The 19,506-nt window shown below is 38.2% G+C and overlaps 1 pseudogene; it reads right to left on the bottom strand.

The window, feature by feature from the left end:
• Window positions 1-7,940: 7,940 nt before the first annotated feature.
• The window catches only part of LOC122491888, a 60,367-nt pseudogene continuing 48,801 nt past the window's right edge, over window positions 7,941-19,506 (bottom strand).

The following is a 19,506-nucleotide window of genomic DNA, read 5'->3' as shown; positions in this document are numbered from 1 at the left end:
CCTGCCCCCCGCCCCCCGTGCTCCGCGCTCCGGCGCCTCGGGTCGGTGGTCCCGGGAGGCGTGGGCTTCCGAATGAGAAAGGAGCGGGAGGGGGACCCGGGGAGAAAGGTTGTCGCAGCTCTAGAGTGAGGGGAAGAGAAAGGTAAGGGCAAATCGACGGTTGCATCTAATCAGAGATGCAGGTTCCACAGCCTGTGAGGAAGAGTTTTGCTGACCGAGATTACAGAGCATGGAAAGGCTCTTTCGCAAGAGCCTGTTAATTTGCATCTGCTCCCACCCCCAGACCCTTGGCTTGGAGAATTGGCCTTGGCAATGCAATGCTAGCTGGAAACACAGTGCCGTCCCAGGCATTTTGTTTTCTTTTCCACAGGTTTGGAGGAGGCCAACTTGATGTTGGAGGGAGGGAGTCCGGGAATGAGGGGAGGGGAGCAGGGTTACCTAGTTTTCTGACCTTTGGAGAAAAATGCCATTTGTTAATTACCATTGTTAGGCACAATGCTTTTTTTTTTTTTTTTTTTAAACTCCTAGGGTTCAGGTTTGTGGTGGTCCCTGGGGAGAACAAGTCACTGACTGGAGCTAGGGGAGTCTAAAGGCCCCTAACGTTATAAAAAAAAATTCAGAACTGGGCAGAAGTAAATTACATTAAGCACTGAGAAGTACTTGGCAGTGCTCCACTATGGGAGAAGTTTGGAAAGGGGAAGGCATATGGGAGGGGAGTTCTGGAATTTTCCATTTTCTTTTGTATGTATGCTATTTTGTTACTATGCATGTAAGAATAGATTTTAAAAGTTCATATTGTATTTCTCAGTAATCATTGCACAAGGCATTACATAAATACAGAAAAAAAGCCACATGGAAAGCATAAAAGAAACTAGTGCCAAAACTACAGCAAAATACAACACTATTTATTAGCTTTGTTCTAAATTCACAAGAGTGGTCAAGAAATTGAGCTTATGAATGCAAATATCCACAATGGCCACATGAAAGATGACAAACAATTCAAAAGCAAGACATGTCTTGTGAAACACACTGATTTGAGGTGGAGGGAGGGAGAAATAATGGAAAGTGTGTCTTGTGCCCAAATCAGAAGTTTTGAGGGGAATAAAAATGATTCAAACCCTTGTCTTTCTGAAATTCCTAATCTGATGATATCTCTACTTGAATACTTCGAGGGATGGCAAATTCATTATTCTTTTGTACTAATCCTATTATAGTTGCTCTGCTCCTTTGCTACACGTCTTTGTATTATTTTGTTTGTACCGGTTGTTCTTAAATCACCACCATCTTAGAGTTAATATTGTACATCTTCATATAAAGTTAAGAAATTTGCAACCGGGCTTTTTGGTTCCTCAACACTATGTGCCATTGCTCTCATGCTGAACCTGCACACAGATTATAGACCTCAGAATAAAATGTTATGTTTTGATAAAGTAGTCAGTTGCCTTTTACAGAGATTGAGAAAAGAAAAAGGTAACTTTTATATTTACTCACATATGTATAATTTTTGCTTTTGATTTTTTCTTGTAGATAGAGACTTACCTCATTTCCCTTTGGGCTGGAGAATTTCTTTTGGTATTTCTTGTAGTATAGGACAACTCCAGACAAATTCGCTCAGCTTTTTTAATCTAAAAATATTTTTATTTTGGGGCGCCTGGGTGGCTCAGTCGGTTAAGCATCCAACTTCAGCTCAGGTCACGATCTCACGGTCCGTGAGTTCGAGCCCCGTGTCAGGCTCTGGGCTGATGGCTCGGAGCCTGGAGCCTGCTTCCGATTCTGTGTCTCCCTCTCTCTCTGCCCCTCCCCCGTTCATGCTCTGTCTCTCTCTGTCCCAAAAATAAATAAACGTTAAAAATATTTTTATTTTATATACATTTTAATGGCATCTTCACTGGATATAGAATTTTGGGTGAACAGATTTTTTTTTCTTCCCCTACGATTTACAGTTTTAACCTCCATTTTATCTGATGGGATTCGTATTACTGGTTTTTGAGATGAAATGTGTCAGCTTTGGTTTTCTGCAGTTAGTTTATGATGTGTGGTTTTCTTTGTATTTATCCTACTTAGTTTCCTCTGAGTGTCATAGATAGGTAGGTTGATAGTAGTTAAACTTTCAACCATAATTCCTTTAAATTACTTCCCAAACTGATTCTTGTTCTTTCCTTTCCTACTGTGAATTCAATTAAATGTATATTTAGACTACTTACTGTTACTTCATTGGTCACCAAGACTTTATTTACTTTTTTCCAATTTTTTTTTCTCTCTCCTTCTAAATGTTTATTTTTTTTTTGAGAGACTCAGAGAGAGCATGGGAAGAGGGGCAGAGAGAGAGGAGAGGGAGAATCCCAAGCAGGCTCTGGGCTGTCAGCACGGAGCCCAATTCAGGGCTCTATCTCACGAACCATGAGATCACGATCTGAGCCTAAATCAAGAATCCAACGCTTAACCGACTGAGCTACTCAGGCACCCCCCAATTTTTTTCTCTCTAAATTGAATAATTTCTATGGTTTGCTTTTCAAAATTTACTGGCCTTATTTCAATCTGTTGTTAAGCTCATTACAGATATTACATTTTTCAGTTCTTGTATTCCTATTTGGTTCTTTTTCACAGCTTCTATGTACCTGCTGAGATTGCACACCTGTTCATTCATTTTGACCATCATTTTCTTTAAATTATTGAACATATTTATAATACCTGTTTACTACTCTGTTCCAATATTTGTTTCACCTTGGGATCTATTTGCATAGGTAGCTTTTTTTTTGACATAGCCACAATTTTCTGTTTCTTAGGATGTATATTAATTTTTTATTGTGTATAGGATATTGTGGATAATTATTGTAGAATTTCTGATTTTTGTCTTCTTTCTCTGAAAAGGATTAATTGTTCTCAGACGTGTAGCTGAAGGCAGATCATCTTTAACTCCTGGACCTTTGGTTTATACTGTGTTAAGGCCAGTCTATCAAATGCCTGAAGGTTTTACCAAGCCCCACTATCCTTGGCAGTCCTCATATTCCAAACTCTATTTCCTGGCACTGAACAGCAAAAGAAACCTCTGTCCAGTCCTTTCAGCTGTTACTTTCTGCTGTCATCACTGGGGACTCCCCAGCACATGTATAGTTCAATGGTCAGTCAAGAATTATAGGGTTTTTTTATAGGCAAATGTTAATGTTCTTCCCTCTGTATCACCTTACTTTCTGATATTACCCTCAATGCGCAGCCTGAAATCTCTTCACTTACATCACAAGTCAATAAAACTGAAGCATTCTACTTGAGTTGTAGCTGCCCTGCACCTGAGGACTGGGGACTGTCCACAGGGAAATGGCTGAATAAACATGGATCTCACTCAGTTATTATAATTCTCTTCTTTTACTGGTCAAATCCTCTACAGTTTTAGACAGCTTTTGACAGCTCTCCAATGTCTTCAAGTAATTGTTTCAGGTTCATTATTATTCATGGGATAGTTATTTCCAGTACAAGGTAACTTATCTTTTTTTTTTTTTTTTTTGAGAGAGAGAGAGAGAGAGAGAGAGGGAGAGAAAGAGAGTGAGTAAGTGGGGGAGGGGTAGAGAGAGGAGGACAGAGGATCCTAAGGAGGCTCTGTGCTGACAGCAGCAAGCCCGATGTGGGGCTTGAACTCATGAACTGCGACATCATGGCCTGAGCCAAAGTCAGACATTCAACTGACTGAGCCACCCAGGTGCCCCCAAGCTAACTTATCATTACTGAAATTCTAACTCTCACAGACTTATAACATTTTCAAGTATTTCATTCCTAGAGAAACCAACTATTATAAAGTTCTTTTTATTAAAATCTATATCCACAAGACATTCTTTGTTTTTGTTTGCTTCTACTTTTTGTTCCAAAAGATATTTCTTCCTTTAATTCAATAGCCTTTTAAGTTTTTGTAAATTGCTATCCACTTTTCCTTAAATATTTTCTTCTGAAGACTGAATGCTCTTTCTTTTTGCTACTTCTATTTTTTCATGATTGCAGATTCCTTACATTGAGATTAGCTTCCTTAGAATTATTACTTTTTAATAGTTGGTCTGATACTGTGTAACACAACGAAATATCAATAGGACCCTATTATTGAGGCCCAATTATGTTAGCTTTATGGGCATAGTAACCATTTCTAGTATATTGGTGGTGATTAAACCCCAACATTAGTGACCCTGGAGTCTGTCTTTTCATTGTATACGACAGAAATTTTACTTATTAGTATTTGGTAGATGATCTTTTATTTCCTGACCTCTGTTCTTTAGTCCAGTAAGGTCTATGCATAAGACATAAGGGAAATGGAACCCAAAGAATTTTAACAAAAGAGTAAACAAAAATCGTAAGAAATGAGAGTAGGCTGGGGTGCCTGAGTGGCTCAGTCAGTTAAGTGTCGGACTTCGACTCAGGTCATGATCTCACGGTTCGTGGGTTCTAGCCCCAAGTCAGGCTCTATGCTGACATCTCAGACCTGGGGCTGCTTCGGATTCTGCGTCTCCCTCTCTCTCTGCCCCTCCCCCGCTCATGTTCTATCTCTCTCTGTCTCTCAATAACAAATAAACATTTTTTAAAAAATGAGAGTAGGCTGAAGTTGGGGGTGGAAGGATATGAGCATGGTGGAGAAAGGCTTTTCCCAGCAACTAAAGTATTCCTTGATTTTTTTTTTTTTTGCCAGCAAATAATATTAGGTGAATTGCCCAGATTTCAATGATCATCCTCCTAGCTACTCTCAAAAATTTTGGAGTCAGAGTACTCCATGGCTCCTACAGTGTTCATACATTATAACATTGACCGTGAAAATGAACTTTCCTTCCAACTAATCAGTGTAAAGAGAGTACTTGTACATCCGGAAATATTTCTATTCGTGTGCAGCATTAGATACGAACAGGATGCCAGCAACAATATGCTTCAGGGTAAAGTTTCTCATTGTCAGATTTCTCCTTATGGATGGACTTGTTACAAATGTTGTGTTTCAAACTGACTTCTCTGGCACATTAACCAGGAAAAGTCAGTAAAAACAGAAATCCTTGTAATGAAATTGTTTCTCTCCAGAGTGCACATAATGGAAGTTTTTTTGCTCTCTTTGGAATCTTACCTGCTGACTTAGGGCTAATTTAGGGGGGGTCTCACCCAGAAACTCATTTAATGGCAATTTAAGAACACAATGTGGTTAGCCATTTATAGACAGTATCATCAAACAAGCTCTTTAAAACTATAGATATAAAGTCTGTACGAGCAACTGACTTTTTTATTTTAGAAAGAGAAACTTGTATTTTGCTTATATAATTTCATTTTCTTCATTAAATCCATTTAGGTCCACAGCTTTATGACTAAAATTAGAGGTAGCCTATTAAGGTTAATTTGAATCTGTATTTTGTTAACCTTTTGTGTTAGCTTTTTTCTTAGATTTTGTCATATACATTGACTTTTTTATGTCTACTTTTTTAACGTCTACATTTATGTCACTGATACAACTGCTGGGATAAATAAAGAATTTGCTAAGTTACCACTAGAGGCTAATTTCAGGATGAAAGAAATTCGGTAATTAATACTTTTGATAATTGTTCAACCAGCTAAAAATCCACTTAGACTGTCCTGTTATATAGCCACTTTTTTCTTTCTTGCCCAAAGCAATTAAAATGAACATTTGTGCTACATGTATGTTAAAAACAATGTTCATCATGGTGGTCCCATGATCTCTCTATAGTAACAAGCAGGAAAGGAAAATGTGTCCACTTCATAAGTTTGATATTTGAGAACACAAATTTGTTAATGTTGTTTACCACTCCTTTTGCTAAATGCTCACATTCTATTATTTAAAAAATAATACTACAAATTTGCCTGAAATTGATATTGTAGTATATTGTGCATTGAATTGTATCCCCCTAAAAGATCTTAATGCCCTAATTTTTGGTACTTGTGCCTGTGATCTTCCTTGGACATAGGGCCTTTATGAATGTAATCAAATTAAAGTGAGACCATACTATGGGCGCCTGGGTGGCTAAGTCGGTTAAACATCTGACTTTGGCTCAGGTCATGATCTCACGGTTCATGACTTCAAGTCCTGCACTGGGCTCTGTGCTAACAGCTCAGAGCCTGGCACCTGCTTCACATTCTGTGTCTCCCTCTCTCTCTGCCCCTCCTCTGCTCATGCCTGTCCCTCTCTGTCTCTCAAAAATAAACATTGACAAAAAAATTTTAATGCAACCATACTAAATTGGAGTGGTCCTAACCCAATGACTAGTGCCTTATAAGAAGAGAGAAATTGGAACACAGAGACAGATGAAGGAAAGCACCATGCAGGCAGACAATGCAGGCAGAGATCAGACAATCAGACATCACTCTGACAATGCAGGCAGAGATCAGAGTGATGTGTCTATAAAGCCAAGGAGCACCAAGGATTGCTAGCAACCTCCAGAAGCCAGGAGAGAGGTATAGAAGTGATTCTTCCTCTGAGTCTGCAAGAATGAATCAACCTTAATAACACCTTTTCTTCAAATTTCTAGCCTCCAGAACTGTGACAGAATAGAATTCTGTTATTTAATGTGATCTGGTTTGTGGCAATTTGTTAAAGCAAACAGAGAAAATTAAAATAGAACGTGTGTGTGTGTGTGTGTGTGTGTGTGTAAGATTTCTATAAGTCAATATTGCACTTTTTTCTCTGTGGAAATTGGGAGAGTTTGCCTTTCACTAGTTTTCTGAATGTTCACATGTTCTATGATGTTGAAAATATAATTGACAGTGGTTTCAAAGAAACATTTACATGTTATTTTGTGCCCATGGATGTAGTTTATATGATTTTAAAAGCTTGTATTCAAGGTGCTTGCATGGCTCAGTTGGTTGAGCACCAACTTCGCCAACCTGAGCGTGGCTCAGGTCATATCTTGCGGTTTTTGAGTTCAAGCCCCGCATCAGGCACTGTGCTGACAGCTCAGAGCCTGAACCTACTTTGGATCCTGTGTCTCCCTCTCTCTCTCTGCCCCTTCCCCACTTGTACTCTGTCTCTCTTTCAAAAATAAAATGAACATTTAAAAAAAAACTTAAAAAATCTTGAAGTCATTTATACCATCTATTCAAATTTTCTTTGATACATGAAGTGGAAAGTGGGTTGCATGTTCAAGAATACAGCAATAAAGAATGGAAAAGAATGACTGAAGTGTTTGGGGGAACACATGAAACCCTAATCAAAATTATTTCAATATCACCTCAAGGAAGCACAAATAAAAATGATTTATCAAGAAGAAAGAGAATTTCAATCTTATTGAAGTAAAATTATACTAAAAAGCATGGGGTGATTTTTAAAAAATATATCTCAAGGAACCTCGGTGGCTCAGTTCGTTAAGCCTCCAACTCTTGATTTCAGCTCAAGTCATGATCTCCTGGTTCCTGAGATCAAGCCCTGCACTGATCAAGTTCAGCATGGAGCCCACTTAGGATTCTCCCTCTCTCCCTCTCTCTCTGTCCCTCCCCCGTTCACTCACTTGCAAATAAATAAACATTAAAATAAATATTAAAAATATTTCTATTTCTCTATAAACAAGTCCACAAGGTGTTTTGCAGGAAGAGAGAATCTAGAGCCAGAAAACTAAAAAAGTTACAGAAGATTTGGAGTTGAATTTACACAGTGAGGAATATAAGCTCATACTCATACATAATTTGGAAAGCTAATAAATTCAACCTTTGGAGTTCTTTTTTTTTTTTTTTTTTTTTTTTTTTAATTTTTTTTTTTTTTTCAACGTTTATTTATTTTTGGGACCGAGAGAGACACAGCATGAACGGGGGAGGGGCAGAGAGAGAGGGAGACACAGAATCGGAAACAGGCTCCAGGCTCTGAGCCATCCGCCCAGAGCCCGACGCGGGGCTCGAACTCACGGACCGCGAGATCGTGACCTGGCTGAAGTCGGACGCTTAACCGACTGCGCCACCCAGGCGCCCCTCAACCTTTGGAGTTCTAATAAAACAAGAGAGTTGAAGCACACATCAAATTGGTATTCTGTTATCATTTCATTCAACAGATACTTTAAAAGTATCCTGAGCCATCTCTTTGGGTTCCTTGGAAATCAAACTAAGGGACCAATAGTGGGGTAATGCCTCCATTTGAAAGCACTAAACTTAAATTGAAAAAAAAACCCATTTTTTTAATGTATAAAAAAACAGGAATAACAAACCTGATTCAGAAACATGTGTTCTCTGTCTTACATGTAGGAAGCCATGGGTAAAAGAGACTCTGGGTTGCATATAGGTGATAGAAATTTCCCTCGTGGCCTTAATGATGCAATAATTCCTGCCTGCTTCCCAACTAGCCTCCACTTGCTCCCACTGCACCTCTGTGTTATGGGATGCTATTCACTCTCATTATCAGTTCTTAGTTTCACATCTCTTCCACATTAATACTTTTCCACCTCTACTAAGCTCCAGGGGTTAGGTGAATATACCATATCTACAAAGAAAAGCAAAAAGAAATCGAAATCCTTGACCTGTAAAGAAAAAAAAAATGGGATTACTGTTATCTTCCATTTTTCAAAAATACCTCAATCTTGCTACACTTTCTGGTAGAGAAGGGCAGAGGAAGGACAGGGAACAGAGAGGCTATGTGACACAGAGAGGTAGCCTAAATAGTTTGTCCAGCAGTAGACAGTTGTAAAGTGTCTTTAAGGCTCATATTTCAATAAAAATGTAAATCTACAAGACAATTTGAAGAAAACAAGTCTCATTAAATTAGTACATTGATGGGGCGCCTGGGTGGCCGCAGTCAGTTGAGCAGCCAACTCTTGATTTTGGCTGAGGTCATGCCCTCACACTTTGTGAGATCGAGCCCTGTGTCAGGCTCTGCGCTGACAGCACAGAGCCTGCTTGAGTCTCTCTCTCTGTCTCTCCCTCTCTCTCTGCCCCTCCCCTGCTTACACTGTGTGTGTGTGTCTCTCTCTCAGAAATAAATAAACATTAAAAAAATTATTTTTTTGTTCCTGCTTTAAATTTCATTTACAGTCTTAACAATAGATTTTTGTAAAGTACAACAAAATTACATCTTTATGTTTTGGAAAAAAACACCAAAAAAAGAATACAAACATTTAAGTTCCAGTTTGATCTGTGACAAACCTTTAAATCTTTATTCTTATTTGTCATTGACATAATGCCAATGCTCCTCTTTCAAAGAAACTTTTGATGATTTAAGACTGAAGCTCCTATCAGCAAAGTTTCTTTTATTTACTTATTTATTTATTTATAAGATTTTTTTTTTAAATTATTATTTTTAAGTAATCTCTACTCGCAACATGGGACTGGAACTTACAACCCTGAGGTCAAGAGTGTCATGCTCTGCCTACTGAGTCAGCCAGGCACCCCAGCCCAGTTTCTTCACATCTGAATCTCCATGAATTAGTATAATCCTGGCACTTTAGCCAATTAATAAGTACTTGTTGAAGATTTCACAACTGAATAGTAATTCAAATGAAACTTTTCAGCAACATGGAAAAGAAAACTTCTCTTTTGAATCTTTCTAGCTCCTGGCTTGATTAATTCTGTGTTATACTTTTTCAGATTACCTGGCCATCATTTCTGAGCTGATAGAATCAAAAATGTCTGTCAAATTTACAAAACAATATTTCCTCCCAGTGTGATAGTACATTAAAACATTCCTTACTTTGGATACATTCCTCTTCTCGGCTGTTTGGAAGCAGTGAATCTGTCCACCTATAAGAAAACAAAAGAATTCCCCACCTTTTAATCAAAGGATTATTGATCTCCTAAAAAAATAAACAAAAAATGAAAGGTTTGCAGATATCCATAAATGTTTGACTCATTGAATGGCACCAAAAGAGAAATTTCAGTCATTGAAAGAGGAAGACACTGTTAAAACAGAGGGAAGAGGAAGTGAGATTAATTCTGGAGTGCTAGCAATTACTCCATTAAGTCCACTCCAATGGACTCCAATGAGTCCATTAAAAGCAATGATAGCAAAACCAAAATGTAGGGCTGCTAAACGACCATTTTGGTAAAAGAAGTAAAATTTGGTATGACCCCATTTGTTGAGTTCTAAAAATATATATATTAAAATTTAGTAAACAAATTTTGATTGTTCTGTTTTATGACAGATTCCAGAGAATTGAAATATACTATACAAAAATGACTAACCAATCAAACAAACTAATACAGTGTACAAAATCAGTACTTCAAGAAGAGATCCATTGACTGTGATGGAAACCACTCTGACTTCTAGGGAATGTTGGTCAACCATGCAGATGGCCAGATACACAGTCACATCGAGTCTTGAAGGAAATACAGTAACCGACCCCTGGGTATGAATGTAAGAAAAGTGAACATCATCATCTCAGAATGAAGGCATTATGATTGTTTTTATTATTTGAATCAAGGGAAATATTTGGATTTACAATACTTACCTTTACTTTATGACTAAGCAAACTGCTGGATGTTAACAGGCAGAATCTAAATTATGTGAAGATGCCCTTTGCAAACATAAATATCTATCTCTCTTAGTGATAGATTAAGAAAGACATTAAGGTAAGAAAGCTGAGTGATGTGAACATTGCTTCTTCTTAATTTGGACATAGCGAGTAAGTTACCAAGTTAAAGAGAAACGGGTTTCTAGAAATGAAATTAAAAAGAAATTATGTCCAAACCAGATTGAATCTTGCAGTGCATGAAGTGTATATCAAGAATCTATAGCAAATACCAGAAGAAATACGTGAAAAGCTCATCAAAGAATGAGAAAAACAATAAAGATTTGGCTCAAGGTTTCAAAGGGGGGAAAAGGAGTCAAAAGAAGTTTTTAAGGAAATCTGACAAAATCAACACTGGGAAGATTGTACTTTTCATGTAAAAAAAATAAAAATTTCATTAATTTTTGGTGTCCACCTTTCTATAAACTTACATGTTCCCTACTTAAAAGGCAGATAGAGGTGGTAGAAACATCATGTTCCTGAACATCTGCAGAAAGTGGTAACACTTAGGAAGTAACTGTAGTCATTGATCTCTGGACAATGGAACCTGGGAAATTCTGCAGTTTCTTATGCTCAGTGTTGAAAACCATGAAACTGAGACTCCTACTAAACTAATACAATTACGTATATTTTGTTTGTAACTGAAACTGAAAGGTGTTTACCTTTGAAAAAAAAAACGGCAAACAAAACAAAACAAACAAAAACCTCTGGTCAAAGGAATGACAATTCAGAAATGTGCTGTAAATTTCTCTCCGAGACAACTGATCAAAATGTAACATAGCATTAAAACAATTTTTTTTAATTTTCCATAAAGTTTATTTATTTATTTTGAGAGAGACAGAGATAGCACGTATAGGGGAGGGCAGAGAGAGAGGGAGGGAGAAAGGGAATCTCGAGCAGGCTCTGTGCTGCCAGCGCAGAGCCCAATGCAGGGCTTGAACTCACTAAACCATGAGATCATGGCAGGGCCAAAACCAAGAACCAGTTGCTTAACTGACTGAGCTACCCAGGCACCCCAGCATTAAAACATATTTTAATGAAATATGGCACCTACGATAAATTTTAAAATTCTGGTGGAGTATATCAACTAAGAATTATTTATTGAACAGATACAGGGGTATCTTTCAAGCCCTCACTGTAGATGCATTTGGGCCTCAGCAATTGTCTAAAACCATGGTTCTCAAAGCTGGCTTCCCTGTAGACTTACCTGGCAAGATTTGTAAAAATATCAGTGTTTGGGCTCTCTATCCACAAAGATTCTGATTTAATTGTTATGGTGTGGACCCCAGAAACTAACGACTAGGTCTACCTCTAATATTTTGGGGAAACAAGTCAATGCTCTCTCCATCTCTTGTCTCTCTGTATTTTCTATTGTTCTTTTCGTTTTATTTATTTATTTTATTAAGGTCTGGCTTTCTCTGCTTCTGTATTCACATGACAGAAAACAGTCCCTGAGTCGATCATCTGTGATAGAAATGCTGGTCATCTTAGGAAAGTATGGATGCTTTTCTAGTACGTATAGGTAAAGATGTAGAGAATGGTAGGTGGCTGGCTTTAAAAAGAAAAAAAAAAGCCCAAATAAAGCAGGTAATATAATACTGTTCAGTTATAGAGAAATTATCTTGGATCTCTAACTCTCCTTCCTATGCTGACATGTGAAATACGACATTTCAACACAACTTCTGTACTTACATTTGCTTATAATATTTTTGAAAAAAGTATTAAAATTCGTAGGTACACTGAAATTTTACTACTAAAATCATTGTTTCCTTTAGGTGTAATTCTTTAGTAGTTTTCATGAAGAGACATATTTCTTCTGCTGTGCAGACATAGCACCCCTCATTGTGCGCCATCATGTTCCTGGATCTCAGTTTGCTTGTTAGCCCCACCTAGGGGGGTGGTGACAAGGTGGAGGGATGGGGAATAAGGAATGTGAGAGTGTGAGAGAGGGACATGATTTTTCTTTTTTTGACTACCTAGTAGAAACAAACCCAAAGCTTTTCTAAGTTCTAAGTAGATCTGCTAATCTTTAAGCAAGAGTTTTGTCATCTTTATTATTGTTGATGTCTCTCAGACTACAATATAATCTCCTCCCACATTATGTTCTTGAAACTAGTCCTTCCTTACTTTGTAATCCGTCATCAGAAGAGCATTCAGGTTTGGCTTTTCACAGTTCTGAAACCACGATTTGTGCCGTTAGAACAAAATACAATCTGGTTTTCTTTACTGCCATGGGCACTTTAGCCTACACCTCTGCATTCATTACTCTGCTGATGGGCTTTGGCAAAGCAGGGAGGGGTTTTGGCAGTGTCCTTGGTACAATCACAGCCTTCCAGGAACATTAGAAAAGCACTCATCTTGGGTTCGTTTTGGCCTGCGTCGAGCCATAGCTGTAGCCATTGTGTCACAAGAGACTATCACCCTCAATAAGTCCCTACTTGGAAGTTGTTCTCAAAGCAACTTGGTTTTGCTGTGATAAACAATAAACACTGTCAAGAACTGCAGCCTTGAGATCTTAAGGGAGTCTCACATACTTTGACCAGTGAGTCTAATTACCATAATTTGAAGCTACCAGTGACGAACTAAGAGCATCACCCATTCCTCCCTCTGCCCATCTCTGCTTAAGAAGCATTAACTGACTTTGAAGTATTTCTGTTTAAAAAGTCAGGCACTCATCTTTCCCGGAACACCAGGATAATTGTTCACTTCCCCAACTGAGATTGAAATAAATGATACCACTATAGTTTGCAAAAAAGCACTTTTACTTCTTCATGAACAAAACACCAGTTACTTCTCAAATAGCCCAACCATATTTTTTGTATATTTTTAAAATAATATAATTGCTAACCCTATCTCTTGGCAAAAGCCTTTTAGCAATGAAATAGTTGGGCAACAATCACATGATGGAATCAAAAGGGGTTAATGAAAAGACTCTCACTTTAAGTTTTCAAAAAAACAATACTTAATGATTACACAGGTCTTCAGAAACTCCTTTTGTATACTTTATCTTCAATTTTTATCAAGCTTAACTTAAATATGAGAAAACAGAGAGGTAAAATAAAAAAAATTTATGAGCTTGTTGTATGTTGTTGAATGAGTTCGTGAATGTTGTTGTAAGAATTCAATCCAAATACTCTCACTTCAAGTCCGGTCCCCTTTTCACTATGTCACGTGACATCCACTGAAAAACGAAGAAACAAAACCCTAATTAGTAAACTGCCAAAATCCACGCAAAATAAACAACATTCCAACTGATTCCATACACTCCACGCTCAGTATGATTCAGTCATCTCACGTGGGTGGATGCAAACTTAATCTACATTAGCAGATAGATGTCCAGTGTCCAAGCAAGGAAGGTCCCAGGGAGTTCACCTGTCCTCTGCAATGCAAAGAACGTGTTTGAAATATCATTTAGTTCCCAGCGCTTCATCTCAAATAGAGCTGCAGAACGTAAAGTGTCTTAAAGAGTCAGTACAGTGAGAGTGCATCTGGATATAGCTTCATTTGAAAAGCAGCTAAAGCCAGAAATATTTACACTGGAAAAATAAAGATTTAGGAAGAAGGAAGAATGGGCCAGTTGTTTTGAAGTATTTGAATTACATAGAAGTAACTTTGCATTGCAATGTGTTGGTGCTAAAAACAAGGAATAGAATTTTCAGAGGAGGACGAATGATGTTCCTTCAGTATACCACTTTCCAATCATTACAGCTCTCCAGAAGTTTCAAAGGACCACCTCACGAACAGGGTTCAAAGGGTGCCTGGCCAGTACATTGTACAGAAGATTCCAGGCCTGCCCACCTCCACCCAGCTCCCAACAGTTTAACCCAAGAAGGAAAGACTAGAGAGGTTCACTTGTTAGTGCAAGAGATCATACCTAACACTTTGACCATAGAAAGAGTTTGCCTACAAATACTTATAATAATGATTATAATAATGCTACTTGCTGCTGCTGCTGATAATGAAGATAGGAAATTATACCAGTCATTTGAGAAGCTGAGTATAGCACATTGATTCTCTGGTTCTTTATCATTCTTTTTTTTTTTTTTTTTTTCAAAATAATACCCTTGGATGTTCAGGAGACAGACTGAAAAGCAGAGGCTCAGTTAATGCCCTCAATTTAGAACTACATCTCTAAGAGAGACAGTGCCCTTGAGCTAAAAATGTAATTCTTGGCTTGGAGTATCCTGGCAGAGATTAGAGCAGACAGCTGCTCCTGTATGCTGCTCTCCATTGAAACAAAGCTGTGTGATGCTCACTGAAACAAGTCTTGAACTGCTCTGCTCCGCTGTCTCAACAGGTCCCCTGGAACCGAGGATTTTGTAATACAGCTTTATATCTTTGCAAAGGTTCTGTGGCCTTTGAGTGCTTCTGCCTTTGTTGGGTGGTTTTGTAAACAGTGACTGGATGTTAGGTCCCCTGGGTTAGAGGCAGACAAGAGCAGTCCTGCCACTCGACATGTGTGTGCCCCCTAGATGTCCTCCCTTGCAATAGTAAAATGTCAGTAATGCTTACCGCACTGGCTTGTTTGAAGGACTGAGGTAATCACATGCATAAAGGATTTAGCATGATATATAACAAATAAGTGCCGAAAAGGTATTCGTTGTTTTAATCACATTCATACTCATTGTTTCAAGCAAGAGTGATTCCACAACCTTAGATAGTTCTGCGAAGAGTCCAACTACAGTTTTGTTGTAAACAGCTAAGCCTTTTTGCCTATTGCTTACAATAAAGTAAGGTTTGTTGAACAATATGATCTGTTATACAAAAGTCATCGTAAAGTATCAAATAAATACTTACAATAAATGCTACGTATCGGGATATAGAAATTGCTTCATGTTAACTTGTGGCTTTTTATTTTATCAATTTCTTTGAAATATGGGAAGGTGAGAATAAAGAGACATTGGGCAATTGGACCAAGATAAATATAGTTTCGGGTTCTGAAGCAGGAGCTTCTGGGAGGGTGATGACTGGAATTAGCTCCCTGCCCTCTGCCACCGAATCCTATGTGTCTGTTCTTCCTGAGTCAGATGGAAGCTGACGTTTATGGGAGTCTGCGGGCCACTGAGGCAGTGTGTTCCATAGTGGCCTTGGTGTGGAAGCTAATGCACAACCATGAACTCTTGGGCCGGATCAGTCTCTGAAGCCAGGGTTCCTATACTAAAGCCAAGAAGAAACTGAATCATGTGCAGATCCCTCCTGCCTTGTGTGCAGGAGAATAAGAATAGAATGGGTCATCAAGAGGTTTTCTTGAGGGACACCTGGGTGGCTCAGTCAGTTAAGTGTCAGACTTTGGCTCAGATCATGATCTCGCAGTTCATGAGTTCGAGTCACACATCGGTCTCTGTGCTGACAGTTCAGAGCCTGGAACCTGTTTCAGATTCTGTGTTTCCCTTTTTCTCTGCCCCTCCTCTGCTCTCTCTCTCTCTCTCTCTCTCAAAAATAAATAAACATTAAAAAAAAAAGAGGTTTTCTTGAGGTGCTACAGTAAAGAAAGGTTGACTTGCTTGCTTTTGTTCTACCAGTCGCAGAGGAGAAGCCACAGACCCCATAGTGACCCATATGCCCTAGCAACTCTGATCTCCTCCCCTATTCCTCTCTCACTTACTTGCTTCTGCTCCAGTCACACTAGCCTCTTTCTGATGCTTAAATGCCAGAATCACACTCCCACCCCAGGAACTTTACAATCATTACACCCTCTGTCTTTCTCAAATATTATGTAGCATACTTATTTTAAATTCTTATATTTATGAATGCATTTATTAAATTTATTTTCTGCCTCTCCCTCTTTTCTCCCATATTATCTTCATTAGTCCTAGAAAAGAAAAGAGTAAAAAACATAAATAAAATTTTATGCACAATAGGGGCACCTGGGTGGCTCAGTCGGTTAAGTGTCTGACTTTGGCTCCAGTCATGATCGCACGATTCATGGGTTCGAGCCCCATGTTGGGCTCTGTGCTGACAGCTCAGAGCCTAGAGCCTGCTTCAGATTCTGTGTCTCCTCTCTCTGCCCCTCTCCTGCTCATGTTCTCTCTCTCTCAAAAATAAAATAAACATTATATAAAAAAATTTAAAAAAACATTAAAATTTTTTTTTAAATTCCATGCACAATAGAGACAACTTTGGAATCACTAAATTCTATTCCTGAAACCTTTATTACACTATATGTTAACCTACTTGGATTTAAATAAAATCTTAAAAAAAGTAATACGTTTAACAAGAAATGGATAGAACCTTCATGAAGAAGACTGAAATTTCAATGCTTGTTGTAAAATATAGGAAATGTAAGCAATGCTTTTCAATGGGAAGACTCAAGATTTCAAAAATCAATACATTTAAAGTTAATACATTAATTTAATACAAAAAAACACTTAACTTTTAAAAAATTGCTAAAATGATCTTCGATTACATGAAGAAAAAAACTAAATGCCCAAGAATAGCCCAAGAAAACACTGGAAATGTAGTTTAATATATAGTTCACAGTAATTGAGCTATTGAATATTTTTTTACAATGATTCAAATGATTTTGAAAACAATGTCTCTTAGCTTTCAATAGCAGATTTCTTTGTAAGCAATTATATATACTCACAAATATATGACAGTTGTTAAGTTTGCTAACCTATTTTCTTTAAAAAAATTTTTTAAAAATATTTTTATTTATTTTTGAGACAGAGAGAGACAGAGCATGAGCAGGGGAGGGGCAGAGAGAGAGGGAGACACAGAATCTGAAGCAGGGTCCAGGCTCTGAGCTGTCATCACAGAGCCCGACGCGGGGCTCAAACTCATGGAGTGTGAAATCATGACCGGAGCTGAAGTCGGATGCTCAACCGACTGAGCCACCCGGGTGCCCCTTGTTAACCTATTTTCTACTCTGCTCTTGTTCAACTCTCATAATATGTTTCTTCCTATCATAATTATACTGTGATGAGTTTTAAATTTGGGGGACATAAGACTACCAGAAACAGGTTTGTTTATAGGCTCTAAAAATAAATAATGCAAAATAATAGAACATTTGAAAATGGCTACTTCCAGTGAATACATATAAGTTGTTTGCTTTCAATGTTTGTATATATTTTTCCTGTTTTTTTTTTTAAGTTTATTTATTTATTTTGAGAGACACAGGGGCTCGGTGCTCTCAGCCCAGAGCCTGATACAGGGCTCAAACTCATGAACTGTGAGATCATGACCTGAGCTGAAATCAAGAGTTGGATGCTCAACCGACTGAGTCACCCAAGAGCCCCTATATTTTTCTTGTTTAAGTGTATGTTACCTGTGGATTTGGTGCCTTCCATGTTATTATGACAAGAAAGAAACTGTCCGTTCCCCACCCACTGAATTTAGTCAGATATTTTAGTCAGAAGTCAGTCAACTTCTCCAGGCCATTGATTCTTGTTAGGTTCGTAATGGAAATATTTTCAATATTTTTCTGGTTGTGAAAATGATCCAGACATATTATAAAGATTGAAACAACACAGAAGAGAGGGAGCTAATGTGTCAGATGGAAACACACTCAAACACACACAAATGCAGGATAGAAGAAAGGGCCCAAAGCATTCTTAATTTCAAGAATATATTCACCACATACAAAACAAACAAGTCCAGTCTGGAGACATGTGAAATTCAGATGTGGTAGCCTGGTCCCGTTGACTCGATCTCAATTAGCCGACATGTGCCAATATACTGTGCCAACCTTTGGACCTTAGGCCATATAGATAGATAGATAGATAGATAGATAGATAGATACAGATAGATACAGACAGACAGCTATTTCCAGATATATAGATATTTCTTTCTGGATTGAGAACATGCACCAGAAACCACCTAGCCTTTTGAAATGTCCACCTCCAATATCTTCAACTCTTTCTTTTTTCTTTCTTCTGCTTAGGCAAAATTTAGGCTTTGCCCCTGATCTGAAAAAAGTACCCTGTTGTCTCCATTTCTCCCTATACACCATGGAGACTTTTCTCTTCTCGACTGAAAAGCATTTCTATCTTATTTTCCATTCATTTCTCAACTGCTTGCAATCTGGCTTGCTTTCTTAATTCTCCATGGAAATGATTCTGGCATAGTTCACGAATGACCTCTGTATTTCCAAATTCAATGGAAACAATTAAGTCTTTATTTACTGACCCTTCATGGCTCTCTGCTCCTTGACATCACACCCTCCTGGTTCTCATACTTTTGCAGTTCTTTGCCTCTTTCACAACTCCCCCCACCACCACATAACCTCTAAATGTCCATGTTCCCTAGGATACATTACTTGACAAATCTTTGTTGGGTAATCTCACCTTTTCAAATGTTTTCAGTGACTACCCTTGTATTGAAATTCCCAAACCTCTTGATTCCACAGAGAGCTCGTCCTCAGCTATAGACTCATATATCCAATTGCTTACTAGACATTCCCATCGGGGCCTGGCAATGGCATCCCAAATTCAACAGATTCAAAATAAAATTGATTTTATCCCAGGCATGTTTTCCTATGTTTCCTGTTTTGATTGGTGGTACTATAATGCACTTAGCTAGAAATCAGGAGTTTTCCTTGAAACTCACCTTCCACTAACTAACATCTAATCAATTGCTATATGTGTGTAGATCTTGCCTCTCAAATAATTGTCCTCTTTTCCTTCTTTAATACCACAAAGGTATGCAAACTGTCTTAATGATTGTCTTAATCATTGTCTTAATGATGTCACCAAAATACAATTCAAACCACATTAGTCCCCTGTTTAAATCCTTCATTGCCTTGGGGCACCTGGGTGACTCAGTCAGTTGAGCTTCTGACTCTTCTTTTTCTTTCTTTCTTTCTCTTTCTTTCTTTCTTTCTTTCTTTCTTTCTTTTTTATTTATTTATTTTTGAGAAAGAGAGAGACACACACACAGAGCGTGAGTGGGGGAGGGGCAGAGACAGAGGGAGACACAGAATCTGAATCAGGCTCCAGGCTCTGAGCTGTCAGCACAGAACCCAACGCGGGGCTCGAACCCATGAACCGTGAGATCATGATGACCTGAAACAAAGTCAGACGTTTAACAGACTGAGCCAGACTGAACAGACTGTTCC

The sequence above is a fragment of the Prionailurus bengalensis genome, chromosome C2 (assembly GCF_016509475.1).
Source record: "Prionailurus bengalensis isolate Pbe53 chromosome C2, Fcat_Pben_1.1_paternal_pri, whole genome shotgun sequence".
Taxonomy (NCBI): Eukaryota; Metazoa; Chordata; class Mammalia; order Carnivora; family Felidae; genus Prionailurus; species Prionailurus bengalensis.
Note: the sequence above shows the minus strand (reverse complement) of the source record. Positions and strands in the feature narration are given on the sequence as shown.